The sequence below is a fragment of the Cimex lectularius genome, unplaced genomic scaffold, assembly GCF_000648675.2.
Source record: "Cimex lectularius strain Harlan isolate CLEC.00 unplaced genomic scaffold, Clec_2.1 scaffold395, whole genome shotgun sequence".
In the NCBI taxonomy this organism is placed as follows: domain Eukaryota; kingdom Metazoa; phylum Arthropoda; class Insecta; order Hemiptera; family Cimicidae; genus Cimex; species Cimex lectularius.
In genome coordinates, this window is record NW_019393402.1 from 177,568 (window position 1) to 195,025 (window position 17,458).

Here is a 17,458-nt window from a genome sequence, read left to right on the forward strand (position 1 = left end):
TAGTATTGTATTTCTGTTTTTAAAGAAAACTTAGAAACGATAAATAGATGTACTAAACTTTATACATTTTGACACTGTGTTGTGACAAAAAGATTTCGAATGTCCATCAAAGCTTGCGTTTTATAAGAAAAACAATCCTTTTTAAAATGTCTGATGGTGCGATAGCAGAAAAATAACAAGAAAGAAAATATTGAGTTTATTCAAGTTGTTTTAATTATTTGTATGTTGTATTTAAAGTTGTAATTGAAATTTCGATTCTGGTGTGATCTACTAACAACCTATTGTAAAAATGTTCGATTCTGATTTTCCAATTACACTCTAATCTACTTCAGTTAATTAACTTTTACTAAATATGTTTATTGTTAATATGTATTCATTTTTAATAATTGTAAGCATTATGAACTAATCATATGAGCATATGTGCATGGGTCTTATGTTGGAACATGACGTCGTATCGCTTTTAAGAAGACTGTCGTTTTAAACATCAAAACATACACAAAGCTTCTAATCACCCTAATTTCACACGGAAAACTTTGTAGTTTATTTACTACTGGCCAGTAATGACTTGCTTTCATCAGGTTTTCCTTTCATGTAGGTTCCTGGAGAAACGTTGGAAACGTGGATGGGGTTGACAGGATCGGGGTTTTGTAGGCGCCTTTTGACGGTATTAAGGCTCGGTTCGAGAGCGGCTTGTACATTTTGATCTAATTAATTTGTTCAATGTTAAATACTGTAGAGAATTTTCAAGGTATTTTTCTCAAAAACAGTATACCTTGGAACATCGTATTGCTTAAAAGTTCACAAGAGGGATTCTCGGTTAAAAAATCAGCTTATACGATTATTAAGACTGCCTAATTATTACTAATAATATTTAGTATGTGTAATTATGCTTGTTGTAAACATATTTTAAACAATGGCAAGTGATTATTTCTTGGCAAACTCGAATAACAAAGAGAGATCGTGTTGAACACGGAATGAAATAGTACTGGCTGTGAAAATGTTTTTCGGGATAATCTTGACGTAAAAGGAAAAGCGGTCGCCTCTTGTCTCACGCTATGATTTCTTTGAGTCCTGGATACTCAACGGAAAATGCATGAGCCTGTTAGGAACAGCTCGAAGAGCAAAGGAAAGTAGTGTGGTCGTGGCAGGTCTTATATAATGCCATCAAAAACTAAAAATATGTATATTCATTTACTCACTTGGATGAAAATTTTGTTTTGTTACAAAATGTTTAAATTAACGAACTACTGAAATATGCATCAAAGTAAAAAGATGGCTTGAGATCATTTCGACATTTGCACATAATTTGCAACCACTGTCTCTTTAATTGCTTTTTAAGCTGGCTTGAGGTTAGATTATTAAACCCGCAAAAAAATTAAAAAACGTTCCTTTCAAATCAGTATAAATTCGTATATATTATTATATACGCAATTATAAAATATCTGTTATGTATAAACTGTTATTTTTTGAACTGATCGATACCAATCACATTACTGGGTCTTTCTAGTCTTGCTTGTTATTGCACATTTTCCTTCCAATTCTATCATGTTGACTTTTTTATTTTATTTTTCATATGGATTAGAATTGTAGAGCACCGCTAAACTTTCCAACACCGAAAGAATACAGTCCTTTCATTTTAAGTCCTCAGAACCATTGTCAACGCTCCCAACTTCGTTCCCAACAGTACTCTTCACTATGGCTTCCTCTTAAAAGAAACTTAATCTTAACAACTTTAAGAACTTAATCTCCGGGAAAATTTTCATGTTATACGAAAAACTATCCACACATTCCAATCGATTAGACCGGTCCTTTCAACATAACTCACCCTTACAACTCAGTCAAGCGCGGAAGAAGAGATGGCCCCGGGACCCCCTTATGAATAGTACATATACCTGTGTATTCTGTAAGCTGGGAGAGCTCAATTGTCACTGGCTCCCCTCAGGGATATCTAAAATCTCCTCTCCCATAATATGTCTAATTTGTACAGATTGTAATAAAAAACATGAACGAGATGAACTTATGAGCAATGTTTAAATCTTTTTGATTTATTATATTGGATCGATGTAAATATCAATACCGTCAAGACCTATAAAAAGACGGCTAAACTTAAAGGAGTTTGCGAGTAAAACGAAGTTTTTTGTAAGACTAATGAAGCCCAAATATCCCAGCTTACGGATAATCCGGGACGAGTTCGGATCGTATGCGGGCCAGTCCTCCCAATCGTCATACTATTACAGGCAGCAATACATTCAAACACTCGCGAGAACTCCAACGTTACTTAAAAAACAGGACTTACCCGTGACGTATTCTGATAATCCGTGGACAGTAATAAATTATTAATTAAGGTTTTTAGTTGAGATAAAAAAGTCAATGGCACGAGCGGGATCCGAAAATCCATCCGATTACACGACATTTGAAAAATGGCAAAAAGGAGGGAAAACTCTAAAGGTGGGGTTGAGATAGGAAGTTGGTGTCCGATTGGTCAAGCAGACCACGAAATTAGTGAATGTAATAAATTGTATAGAAAAATTATACGATTTTAAAATGAGTAATGCCCAGGGGCTTGATGAAATTTTTGGGCCGATGGTCACAATACAGTCCAAACCATTATTAACACAAATTGTCTGCAGTGGTATCGAAAATAAAATTGAATGTAATTTTTGATAAATAATAAAGCAAAAGGCATTTGGATGAACGAAATCCTAGTTATTATTAATTTGTAACCAAGGATTGGTCTTTTTATTTTTTATCTTTGTGTATCATATGAACACTTTCTACTTCCACCTTCGATGGTTGGAAACTGATGGTGAGAAGGTGACATATTTAAGAAGAATCGATACAAAACGTCTCTACAATTTGTTGTGTCCATCATAACCTAGGAAAGTACGTGCCTAAGTGAAGGGGAGTTGTATGTCAGATTTTGATCGAGTTTGTGGTACACCGATCGATCACATACTTTTTCACTCAATTGAGGAGTGAAAAATTAACCAACCTTTTCCGTAAGTCCCTCAGAGGACGCTACCAGTGAACCAATGTATACAAATTCACTAATTTCGTGGTCCACTTGACCAATTAATATATTATAATTAATTATGGTTTTTAGTTGAGATAAAAAAGTCAATGGCACGAGCGGGAATCCGATTACTCGACATTTGAAAAATGGCAAAAAGGAGGGAAAATTCAAAAGGTGCGGTTGAGATGAGAGGTTGGTGTCCGAGTGGATCAAGGTCACGATAGCTGAAGTGGTAGAGCAGCGGCGTATCAAGCCGAAAATCGTGGGTTCGAATCCCCTCGTGCCATTGACTTTTTAATCTCAACTAAAACCTTAATTAATTATAATATATTAATTGGTCAAGCAGACCACGAAATTAGTGAATTTAATGATTTATAATGAAGTATACTTCATTAACGCTCTCCGTGGCCATTTCATTTGTCGTCGAGAATCCAATCCGATTACACGATATTTGAAAATGGCAAAAAGGAGGGAAAACTCAAAAGGTGCGATTGAGATGGGAGGTTGGTGTCCCAGTGGATCGAGGTCTCGATAGCTCAAGTGGTAGAGCAGCGGCTATCAAGCCGAAGATCGTGGGTTCGAATCCCGTTCGTGCCATTGACTTTTTTATCTCAACTAAAAACCTTAATTAATTATAATGTATACAAAGATTTCCCGAATGAGTAAAATTATTATGTTCAACATTGTATCATTAACAAAAATTACGTTAATATTTTAATATTTGCTTTGTATTTCATTCCAGCTAATCATATGCGTTACAGGCCTTTTTTCACTGTTTTCGGCCATTATTAGAAAGAAGACTTGTGAAAATGTCTTTAGAAATCATACTAATCGTAAAATTAAACAATTGTCATAATAGCACTACCCAGCTTTGGAAAAACGGAAAAAGTTTTGAAGATTTGTTTGATTTTCAGTAATAATAGTAATAAAGTGGGAAGTTTAAAGGTCGACAAACAGCTGAGTCGTCGCCGCCCCTCTGAGTGTTTTTACTTCTCTTTTTGATCTTTCACGCGTATTTTTTGCCTGCAGCCATTTGAGCGTCTCGATCTATTTCTGCTTTCATACGAAAACTGAGTTGATTCCCCTCTCATTTGTATTGCAATCAACCAATGCTTAAGCAATGGATTTTTAAGACTGAGGCTGAGGTTATTCCCGGTACATAATTTTTTTTAAATTCGTCCTATTTAATATAATACAATTTTAGTAAATTTAGATTTAAAAAAGATTTTAATTTATATTCGAACTTAGTTTCTAACTTTTATCGTCAAAGGTTTTCTTAAAGATTTCTTTTTTTTTCAACCTTGGAAGAGCAATCGTTTAATATTATCTTCGAGTCGACTTTTGTTTTAATTAAAAGACCCTAGGTAATATAACTTTATGAGGGGGGTTGGGTATCTCGACAACTTTGTCAGTTTGGGATATTTTATAATTTGTGCTTGTTTAGAGCAGCTAATCGCCTTCATCCCCATCACCCAGAGGCGTTGATCGAAAAACATTACAAATAACAATAATTGTATGATTTTAGTTCATTTTCGCAAGCTTAAACATTTATGAACAAATGTAGTATGATAATTTAACAAGTCAAACATTATACAATAAATTGTATAACCAACTTTAAGATGTTTGAAAGTAATGTTTTCTACTGAGTAAAGCTTCTCTGGTAATCAATTTATATTCAAAACAAGGTTAAAATGAAAATTCTTTTTAATAAAATAATAATTAAATAAAATAAATATAACCCAATGATAAACCATTTTATAGTTAGATTTCAGGAGTGAAAAAAAGCATCGAATCATAAATAGCACTACTACTTAAAAATATTCAATTGGTCTGCTAATAAATGCTTGCCGGCAGTTTACAATTCACTTTATCATTACAATCATTTCTTAATTATATCGAAATCATAAAAAGTGATAATTATATATTTAAATAATAATGCATTGATTGGAAAATAATATAATTGTCTACTGAGTAAGAGTAACCGAGATTCCTAACTCATTTTATTTATGTTTTCACAGGTTTGGGTTTACCTTGATTTTATTTTAACCCAATAAAAAACGATAACAGTCATCAATCCAAATTAAATATAATTGATAGAAATAAATAAAACTTAATAATTGACTATCCACTCGCAAACTTTTCAGATAATTTATCAATTAAATTTTATTGGTTGAAGAGAAAAATAGAATAAAATCGACAATATCAACAAAATATACGGCGAAACGAGAAATTATGGAACTATTGCTATAAAAAATGTAATTTTTATTACTCCCAAGTTTCTGTACATTTCTCATGAAAAAGCCCTTCGCCGAGAAAGGCCGTTCGACCAAAAGAAAAAAATTACATATGACAAAGATAACGACAAGCTGTGCTGTTCAATATCCACCGCAGCGCAGACGTTAAAACATTACAATGAGCTGAACAAATTCGAAATAAGCGAGTCCCTTATTACATCGATTATTACATTTTGTTCTCAAAGTTTAATTCAGATGTTGGAAGAAATGAGTCTCATGCTTACATAACAAACCAACCAATTACAAAACACTCAACAGACTATTTGGACTTACGGACTATGAGGGTGGGCCAAATCCTCCAAAATCCAACTAATTGCAATCCTTTCAACCTAAAGTCCTCCGCCATATCCTCAATGCTCCTTTTTACGTCTTCAATCAAACGATCCATAAAGATCTTATTCGTGAAAGATCTTATCTGAACACGCTTACTCAATTTCTACTCTAAACTACCCCTACACCCTAACCCATTAACCCAAACGCTTTCCTCAACGTCCCAGCCTTACAATCCTCCACGCCGATAAAACGACGATGGCGTCGAGACCTTTTATCTTAACCCACCCAATGAAATAAAAGAGAGTACCAGCTCGGGTTTCTCATCTATTGCCACCTGGTCTGATGGATTTGTTGGATTTGTATATAACTATACTATTTCTCAATGTATATTTTAGTTTATAATTAATTAAGGTTTTTAGTTGAGATGAAAAAAAGTATGGCACGAGCGGGAATCCGATTACTCGACGCTCCATCCCTTTCTATGTTTAACTCCTGTCTCTTTGATTACTTTCGTAGAGGCTGCTTGAATATTAAATGCAGTAAAACCGAAATAATTTCCATAGGTAGATCTGTAAAAGAAAGGTAGTATTGTATTTCTGTTTTTAAAGAAAACTTAGAAACGATAAATAGATGTACTAAACTTTATACATTTTGACACTGTGTTGTGACAAAAAGATTTCGAATGTCCATCAAAGCTCGCGTTTTATAAGAAGAACAATCCTTTTTAAAATGTCTGATGGTGCGATAGCAGAAAAATAACAAGAAAGAAAATATTGAGTTTATTCAAGTTGTTTTAATTATTTGTATGTTGTATTTAAAGTTGTAATTGAAATTTCGATTCTGGTGTGATCTACTAACAACCTATTGTAAAAATGTTCGATTCTGATTTTCCAATTACACTCTAATCTACTTCAGTTAATTAACTTTTACTAAATATGTTTATTGTTAATATGTATTCATTTTTAATAATTGTAAGCATTATGAACTAATCATATGAGCATATGTGCATGGGTCTTATGTTGGAACATGACGTCGTATCGCTTTTAAGAAGACTGTCGTTTTAAACATCAAAACATACACAAAGCTTCTAATCACCCTAATTTCACACGGAAAACTTTGTAGTTTATTTACTACTGGCCAGTAATGACTTGCTTTCATCAGGTTTTCCTTTCATGTAGGTTCCTGGAGAAACGTTGGAAACGTGGATGGGGTTGACGGGATCGGGGTTTTGTAGGCGCCTTTTGACGGTATTAAGGCTCGGTTCGAGAGCAGCTTGTACATTTTGATCTAATTAATTTGTTCAATGTTAAATACTGTAGAGAATTTTCAAGGTATTTTTCTCAAAAACAGTATACCTTGGAACATCGTATTGCTTAAAAGTGCTTGTTGTAAACATATTTTAAACAATGGCAAGTGATTATTTCTTGGCAAACTCGAATAACAAAGAGAGATCGTGTTGAACACGGAATGAAATAGTACTGGCTGTGAAAATGTTTTTCGGGATAATCTTGACGTAAAAGGAAAAGCGGTCGCCTCTTGTCTCACGCTATGATTTCTTTGAGTCCTGGATACTCAACGGAAAATGCATGAGCCTGTTAGGAACAGCTCGAAGAGCAAAGGAAAGTAGTGTGGTCGTGGCAGGTCTTATATAATGCCATCAAAAAATAAAAATATGTATATTCATTTACTCACTTGGATGAAAATTTTGTTTTGTTACAAAATGTTTAAATTAACGAACTACTGAAATATGCATCAAAGTAAAAAGATGGCTTGAGATCATTTCGACATTTGCACATAATTTGCAACCACTGTCTCTTTAATTGCTTTTTAAGCTGGCTTGAGGTTAGATTATTAAACCCGCAAAAAAATTAAAAAACGTTCCTTTCAAATCAGTATAAATTCGTATATATTATTATATACGCAATTATAAAATATCTGTTATGTATAAACTGTTATTTTTTGAACTGATCGATACCAATCACATTACTGGGTCTTTCTAGTCTTGCTTGTTATTGCACATTTTCCTTCCAATTCTATCATGTTGACTTTTTTATTTTATTTTTCATATGGATTAGAATTGTAGAGCACCGCTAAACTTTCCAACACCGAAAGAATACAGTCCTTTCATTTTAAGTCCTCAGAACCATTGTCAACGCTCCCAACTTCGTTCCCAACAGTACTCTTCACTATGGCTTCCTCTTAAAAGAAACTTAATCTTAACAACTTTAAGAACTTAATCTCCGGGAAAATTTTCATGTTATACGAAAAACTATCCACACATTCCAATCGATTAGACCGGTCCTTTCAACATAACTCACCATTACAACTCAGTCAAGCGCGGAAGAAGAGATGGCCCCGGGACCCCCTTATGAATAGTACATATACCTGTGTATTCTGTAAGCTGGGAGAGCTCAATTGTCACTGGCTCCCCTCAGGGATATCTAAAATCTCCTCTCCCATAATATGTCTAATTTGTACAGATTGTAATAAAAAACATGAACGAGATGAACTTATGAGCAATGTTTAAATCTTTTTGATTTATTATATTGGATCGATGTAAATATCAATACCGTCAAGACCTATAAAAAGACGGCTAAACTTAAAGGAGTTTGCGAGTAAAACGAAGTTTTTTGTAAGACTAATGAAGCCCAAATATCCCAGCTTACGGATAATCCGGGACGAGTTCGGATCGTATGCGGGCCAGTCCTCCCAATCGTCATACTATTACAGGCAGCAATACATTCAAACACTCGCGAGAACTCCAACGTTACTTAAAAAACAGGACTTACCCGTGACGTATTCTGATAATCCGTGGACAGTAATAAATTATTACGATTAATTAAGGTTTTTAGTTGAGATAAAAAAGTCAATGGCACGAGCGGGATCCGAAAATCCATCCGATTACACGACATTTGAAAAATGGCAAAAAGGAGGGAAAACTCTAAAGGTGGGGTTGAGATAGGAAGTTGGTGTCCGATTGGTCAAGCAGACCACGAAATTAGTGAATGTAATAAATTATATAGAAAAATTATACGATTTTAAAATGAGTAATGCCCAGGGGCTTGATGAAATTTTTGGGCCGATGGTCACAATACAGTCCAAACCATTATTAACACAAATTGTCTGCAGTGGTATCGAAAATAAAATTGAATGTAATTTTTGATAAATAATAAAGCAAAAGGCATTTGGATGAACGAAATCCTAGTTATTATTAATTTGTAACCAAGGATTGGTCTTTTTATTTTTTATCTTTNTTAGTGAAGTGTACTTCATTTTAATTCATTAAATTCACTAATTTCGTGGTCCGCTTGACCAATTACTACTGTACAATTAATTAAGGTTTTTAGTTGAGATGAAAAAAAAAAGTATATTTTAGTACAGTTACCACTAAATAAAATCAATAAAGTTTAAAAAAGTTAATTTCAAGTTCTCCTCTCAGTAACGATTCGTTATATTAATTCTGGTGTTTGATCTTTACAGATATTTTCTTTTTTTATTGTAATTGTAATTGTATATTGTAATTATTTAATTGTAATGCCATTTGGTAAAATTAAGAAGATCAATTTTATAATTTCACTTTGATCGTCATGCTTATTCTTTTCAGTGCAATGATTAATTGCTGATACCGTTTGATAATGTGTTAAAAGTTTAGAAAAGGGCATCTATTTATTACAGACATTTTAATTTAAAAAAAAAAACTCCATTCGTAAAACAGAAACGAACGTCATTTTGAAGAAGCAAATTGTTTGCATATTTGTTAATATTTTGTTATTTAACGATTTGACAATCTTTCCGTACTGTCCTATTTGTATATTTTTTGCTCTAACCATAATTGTTGATATTTTAGAGCACAAAATATTTCACATTAAAATATCCTTTTTCTAGGATTTATAAAAAGATTGAACTTTATGTTTATCATTTTTATGCAATTTTATAAGATTTGTCTATAAGAAACTGGAAAAGAAATATGGTTGCCTTATCGAATCGTCTCGCAAGATTTATCCAGAGGCGTCAGAAATCGAATCAAAAATTCAGAAAGCACTTAACTCAATCAAACTGATATTCCAGGAAATAATGGAAAATAAATATTGTCATATAAGAATAAATAAAGGGGTAAAATGTGTGCGTTGTCTCGTAAAATCGGCAACTCTATCGGTCATTCTCATTAACCATACTTTTTTTCATCCCCGCTATTATAGTGAATTATAGCATTTGACTTTCATAAACCCTTTAAAAGGATTTAAAATATATAAATTAAATTCACCTCATTAAATAATTTATATTATTATCGCAAAGAGTTAGCAAATAATTTCACACACAATTATTAGAATAATTAGACATTTTTGTGATTTGAAGTGTTATTAAAGGTTAATAAATTTATTTTGACATAGAAAAAACTTTATATTATTCTAGTTTATTTTATTATTTACAATACACATAGCACTTGTGTATGGTTGAAACTGGTCTCTTTAGACAGACTAATCTTAAATACACCCTTTCTTTCTAAATCCAAGGTATATATATAAATATACAGACCTGTTTGCATACGATTATCTTTCACAAAAGCTGATTTAAACAGCTGAACAGCTGTGCTCTCAGATCACGCTAATGAGGATTACAACAAAATGAAACGCCATGGGAAGATTTAGGTTTGTTATTTTGTCAAATCCCCCAAATGCTAAGAGGGGTCGTAACGAAACAAGCATCATTCGGATTATTGGGCAAAGCAATAAGAACGGATTATTAGGTTCATTTCGATCTTCAAGGAAATGAATCGTGAGATAGGACACGACTCTAACCCCGGGTATTGTAATTACGTTTGCCTGGAACAGAAGCAATAACTTTACACTCTCTTAGAAGACAGGTTTTAGCCATGAAACTAAAGTCCTTTAAAACCCCTTGCCGCAACAAAAGGGGACGTGGGTTGGCGACCTAGGTTAATCTTGAAATCCGGTCAAAATTAGTACTCTTCTGAATCTGATTTCTGTTACCACTTACACCCGAATCAATTACATAAAAATACTGCTATATTAATTTAAGAAACCAGGGAGAATAGACGGACCCTACTCTAATTGAACAATAGAACAAGCACCACGTTGCATTCAATGGTTTGGAAACCAATATTTTATAAACTGCTCAAAATTGAATAGGGATATCTGTAATTTATTTTTTTGCATTAATTTTAATTAAATTAACCGATATATTCTTGTTAGTTCGATAGAACAAAATAGTAAATACAAACCAAAGTGGATATCGCAGAGAAGGAAGGGCTTTAGCTCGATTCCGAGAGAATGGAAGTGCCAATAGGAGGCCTGATAGGGGATCTGAGCCATTACGACGATAAGGAAGGACAGAAATATTGTCATTGCTACAAGACCCTTTCTATAGTTCCAGCCAGATGTTAAGTGCAAGACGTATTGGTAAGGCCTTTATGCCTGCCCCTGTGAGACGACCTGCAGCAACAGCCCCCCCCCCCCCCATCAGAAACTCAAGAGAATATGGTGCATTGAGCGCCTACAAGAGAACACCAATTGGAATGCTGTTATTTGCTGATGAATAGCGTTTCTGCCTGTATAGTGATAGAAGGCTCTAGTTCGTGCTCCCTTCAGTACAGTTTATAGGAGACGGTGTCTGGGGTGGGATTTAAACTGGAGGACGAACTGGATTCCATATTGTTTAAGGCAACCTCACTGCAGTCCATTATGTCCATAAAATTATTGAGGCAAACATCTCTGAAACCAAGGATCTCGTTGGCAGGGATTTTCGATTTCTGGATGTCAATACCAAACCTCTTAGAGGCCGAGTTGTTCATCAATGTTCAGAAAACCTCGGATTTTCCCATCTGCCTCTTCCCCATTGTCTCCAGACCTCAATCCCATTGAACACATGTGGGATGCGTTGCAGATGCATGTGGGCTTTTCGATCACTATCCGCAGCCATTTGACCTGCAACAACTGAGTGCAGCGACCCAACATCTATGGAGTGAAATTCCTTATGAAATTAGTGACAACCTTACTAACAGTTAATTAAACAAAAAAAGTCAGTGTCGCGAGCGGGATTCGAACCCACGATCTTCGGCTTGATAAGCCGCTACTCTACCACTTGAGCTATCGTGACGTAGTTTAATTTATTAATTCATTGAATGATATTAATTGGTCAAGCGGACCATAAAAACTAGTGAACTTACTAATAGTATGCCTAACAGGTGCACAGAGGTTTTAGTTAACACAGGACAATATACATTATACATATATATAATTGTTTAAAACAATGTTGTGTCTAATAAGCAAAATTATGAAGTTAAAATATTTTATTTTGTTATTTTTCAAAATCCCTTAAGTAAATGTTCCTTCAGTAAACACAAATAATAATTTCTAATAAATGTTAATGCAATTTACAAGAAAAATAAAAGAAACATGCTAGAGAAAGTAAATACTACAAATTGGCAATATCCTTCATTTTTGAGCAGTTTAATTAAAAACACAGAATTTCTATAGATTTTCAGCTTAGAATTTTTTGATACGTTGAGTATGGTCATTCTTTAATTTATGATGTAGAGCAATGGTGAAACATGATCGTAAATGAAAGCAAGTAGCAAAGGAACAAAAGAAAGAAAGGGGAATAAATTAAGTGGTGATAATTTAGAGACCTTTGGTAGCGATAATTTAATTTAAACATCCCTAAATGTTTATTGGATAGAGATTAAACAACGATTATGCCCGATATAAAAGGAATTTCATTAAATCGTTTTTCCTCGATACAAAGGAAAATTATAAAACGAGAACATAAGTCGGCCTAGGAGCTGAGACCAGCGGTTACAAATATTTAATTTAATCTTCTCTCACATTCGACCTTTCTTTTTCTTTTGTTTCTAATGAACATTTTACAAATTGATGCAAATCATTAGAGGGAACACCTAGTCTGAGATGAGTTCCTTATTGGATTCAAACAGCTAATACGTTAACTTCTGTTTAGAATCTCAGATGAAACATGTTTAAAGGAAAACTTTTAATTGACATACTGCCTTGTCACTTTTGATTGTAAGGCGAGACACATTATTAAGTCATTATATTTCGCAAAGTGATCGAATGAAAAGTTGGACTAACAATATTTAAATTCTGAATTATACCAGGATACATCACGTTAAAACGAAGCAACAGCATAAAAGATTAGCGTAATTCGTTCCTCAATTTACAATATATTTCATTTTTTTTTGTTAAATATTCATTTATTTTATTCTTTTACAGGTTCTTCTACTGCTGAGGCTATTCTAACACGGGGAGTTCTGGTGTTTTTTCATTGGAAGTACTTTGGATTCGAGCACAGCAGATAGAATCATAATAAAATAGCCATAATGTGTGGTATTCCTCATCACATCCGTTCAAAATACCATCAAGACAATCGTCGTATTTTTCTTAGAAAATATAGACGCCTATATTCCGAGGAGTGCTGGTCATAAAAGTAGAAATATGTGTTCAGCTCCCTTGGACCCTATAGTTTTTTCACGTCTTCCCATTCGCCATTAACGTCGGTGCGTGTATGGAAAAGTAGAAAGGGGAAATTTATCTATAATTCAGGTTTTATCTGACCTTCTCGATTATGAATTTCCTCCACAGAAGAGGGTAGATTATGTTTTATCCTGTGATAACGGCCTTTACGCCTCATATGATTTGAAAAAAAAAATTGATAGCACGGCCTCGAAATATCTTTTTGCAAACTGTATGGACCAATGACTTTACATATTTCTATCCATGTAAAAAATATAATACAGACCGATGTTTTAGAAAAGAAAACATTCTGATAAAAATCAATTCAGCCGAATTGATGTTAACTTTCAGTTTTTTTAAATGTTTCGTATTGAATTATAACGTTGAATTTGAATACAGCTGTATTTTCAATTAATTTCAATTCAAGCTCATATTTTCCTATATTTTTTGTACACATTTCGCAAAGGAAATGATCTTTTGTGTCCTCAGAGACAAACACGTAAAAAAAGGTCTTTACTAGGCTACATCAAAAGACCATCAATGCAAAAGACCTGCCTCCAATTACGAGAAAAATGTGAATGCTTAATGAAAATTCTGTTTTGTCATCAGTATAATTATATATAAAAAACACAAAATATTTAGATAATTTTCAATTTTAATTTAAATAATACGTAATTGTACCGGGTTAGTTTTTAGAAAATAATGCGTTTTTTCCAGAGAACCGGTTCTCTTCCTATTTAATGATTAAATATACTCCATAGACTAATTTCCCTCATAAAACATGTAACCTTTGGGTGCCTTCCTGCATGTGGCGCGGGGTTTTCTTAGTGTCTAAAACACAGGCATCATTTATAAATTACCCCCTTATTACTCTGGAATCCTATTTAACTGACCTTTGTGGCACCGCACACTTAGATACAAGCCGGCGTTTTACAAGGAAGCATTCTTGGGCCCATCCTGTGTACTATTAACAGTACAGACTTTCCTAAACATCCCAATACGATCATCACCTATGTCACGGATAACTCGAATTCTCTCCAACCTCTAAGAGCCTAGAACATCTTGGTTATATGAAAGCTGGTGAGAAAAAACTGAATGATTTACAGAGAAAACCAGTCTTGCCTCTGCAATACATCAACAACAAAGAGCTACAGCCTTCTTCAACTTAGATGCTTACTTGGAAATCAGATTGATTTGGAATCCGCACATTAGACTTAAGAGACATAACAGATATCTTTAATAATTGCGAAGACTTGTAAGACCGAAATTTGATTTTACTTTCAATACTCAACTAAGAATATATTACTGCACCACTCAGAACATACGAGTAAAACTGTCAGGGCCAAGCCATCGAGTATCCAACGTATCAATTCTTTCGATAAAACATCCTCAAGCAAATGTCAAAGCTCCTCCAGTACTTATATATCTAACTTCACTGTCCAAGAACCTGATCTCGACGTTCCTTTTGTCAACGTACCTACAAGCTTACAAAAGTATTACATCATATTTTCGATCCATCCTGAGAACACGCCACTTCGCCTTAAATGCCGATGATCTCGACATCCCCCGCCTGTTTTAGCTTTATGTTGAGTGTTAAAGCACCCTATTATGTCACTAACCTCACTATCCACAAAGACCTCAACATTCCTTTTGCCAACGAACTAATCCAGTCCAGATTCCAAACCTTCCATATCAACCTTTCAAACCATCCTAACCATACGGCTCGAGCCCTATCCACTCATTCCCATCCTGACAACCCACCACGACGCCTCAACCGACGATGGCCTCGGGACCTCCTTGATCCCTAATCATATAAACTGAGTGCCAGCAATGGCTGGCTCCTCAAAGCATGTGTCCTACCGGTGCAGTGCTGGCATTAGTGCTAGTGTTGTGCTGTGTGATATTTCATGCATGTGTACATATTTGTATAGTATACAATTCTGTATAGGTAACAAATAAATAAATTAAAAAAAAAAAAAAAAAAAAAATGTTGAGTGTCCGCGTCGGCTTGTTTCTGTTCGCCCTCAGGGTGCAATACTGTCCATAGTGTGGCCAGGGGAAAGAACGATATGTCTTATATGTACGTACCACAAATTATTTATTTATAAGCACTTCAATTTTTTAACTTGTAGACAGGACTTTGAGGAGAGCTCATGCTCAATTGGCGTACAAAAATATCAACTCGTTGCTTCTCGAAAACTAATCAATGGATTGGAAAAAATTGAATTTTGGTGTTGTTATTTTAAGAACGGATTTTTTTAAACTAGAGAAAAGTTTCTCTTTTTGAAAGATTAAAAAGTTACCTTAACTAAAAGCATAACGAAAACAGATTCAACATAAAATATTCCTTCTAGATAATATTTACTATTTTGCTGAAATTCCGAAAATAAAAACAAAAATAAATTAATACAATAAATGACCTTGTTTTTAAAAAAATATATTCACCCGGGATATGTACAGGATGTCTCTATTTCAATGCGTATTTGTCAAATATACATTTTATCCATTTCTTCTTTTCAATACGATGCAATATTTGTACAGTGCTGTGTTCTAGTTTATGAAAGAAAATCTTCACTATCAAGTGTCGCTCCCCGTCTTTTCTAACGAATCCAAGTTTCGTTCTGCTCGTAGTTAAGGTAACTTTTTATTTTCCGATAAGAGAAACCTTTGTCTACTTTACTAAAAACAACTCCGTTCTTAAAACAGCAACACCAAAATTATAAAAATCCACTGATTTGGATCAACTTTTATTTATTTTTTGTGGTCACTTTCAACAATAGATTGCATATAGATTTCTAAAAGGAATATATTATTTTGTTCCGTTTGTGGCATTCTACTTCATTTTTTTCACTCAATTTTTTGTGTGCATCCCACGCCGAACGACTCCGTATTACTAATATAACTGTAATAACTTAAACTGTGAACAGTTAATCAGTTAGTTTTTAAAGGATACTAGTCTTCAGGAAATAGGTATAAAGAAAACTATACTAGGCGAAGAAAAATAAACTATGAAAAACGATTGACCGTATAGCTCTTATAAATCAGTGTCATAGAGGATTGATGACCATATTTTAATACCATATTTTATATAATGCGACCATATTTTATATAAAAGCTCAATATTTCTTAGCTTTATGGTTTCATAAACAAAAAATATATAGAGATACTTCAAAAAACGAAAAATGCGATGAGAATTTAAATTGTTTTGTCTAAAAAGCTAGTTATTAATTTTTTTATATACAACCATAATATAAAGAATATAATTTAAAGAGTTTAAAGGCGAGAATGCAACTATCAACTAATTTGTACGCAGACCTAGGAAAACCACGCGAAAACGGATTCCGAGGTGGTATAATTGGAAACAAATGTGCCAGCCAGTCTTCCAGAAAAACACTTGTTCCCTTTTGCTATCTTTCTCACTGCCTTGCAACATTCTTATATCTACAGACTACTGGCAAAAAAATATTTTTCACAGAAAAGCCACATGTTTTTGTATTAAAGACAAAATATATGCTTATTTTTTATATATTGTTTCTACTTACATTTCCTTAATTTAGTGTGACTTTAGATTTTTCTTTAAATATTTTTTTTTTACAATACACAAAGTACAAAGAAATAGCAAATAGTCAAGTCATATAGCACAAAACAGGTTTATGAACAAATAACTAATTCGAATCCATGACACATATTTTCATCTCAATGTTTAATTGCTGATAATATACCATTTCTCTTATAAAGCAGAAATAAAGTTAATCTAATTAATTAGTAACAAAAAATAGGGTTCATAAAATATTTAGATAAAATTTGATTATACCTCAATTCATAGGTTTCACAGTTGAGAATATATTTTCATATTTGTTAATAATTCACTTGTTTTCGTGGTCCGCTTGACCAATTAATATATTTCAATTAATTAAGGTTTTTAGTTGAGATAAACAGTCAGTGTCACGAGCGGGATTCGAACCCACGATCTTCGGCTAGACACGCCGCTGCTCTACCACTTGAGCTATCGTGACTTCGTAGCTCAAGTGGTAGAGCAGCGGTGTATTTAGCCGAAGGTCGTTGGTTCGAATCCCGCTCGTGACACTGACTTTTTATCTCAACTAAAAACCTTAATTAATTTGTTAATAATAATAATTAATGATTTATAGTGGTTCGTTCAAGAAACATATTTCTCGAAAGCTGGTACGAATCGAGTATTTAGTCATAACTACCGGCCCTCTAAAAATGCATTGAAAAATAATTAAAAAAAGAATTAACAGCATGAGTCGGCAGAGGAGCTCTGTATGAAGAATACTGTCCATAGGTGATTCTCAGAGGATCTGACTGGTAGAATAGGGGTCATCCTCAACCGATAAGGAATGACCATGCAAGGTTGACACACGAGCACT

General features: G+C 33.8%; 1 non-coding gene across 1 annotated transcript; it reads right to left on the minus strand.

The window, feature by feature from the left end:
* Positions 1-17,010: 17,010 nt before the first annotated feature.
* Positions 17,011-17,083, minus strand: Trnad-guc. Its single transcript has one exon. It is a non-coding gene; the product is annotated as a tRNA-Asp (tRNA).
* Positions 17,084-17,458: the final 375 nt, after the last annotated feature.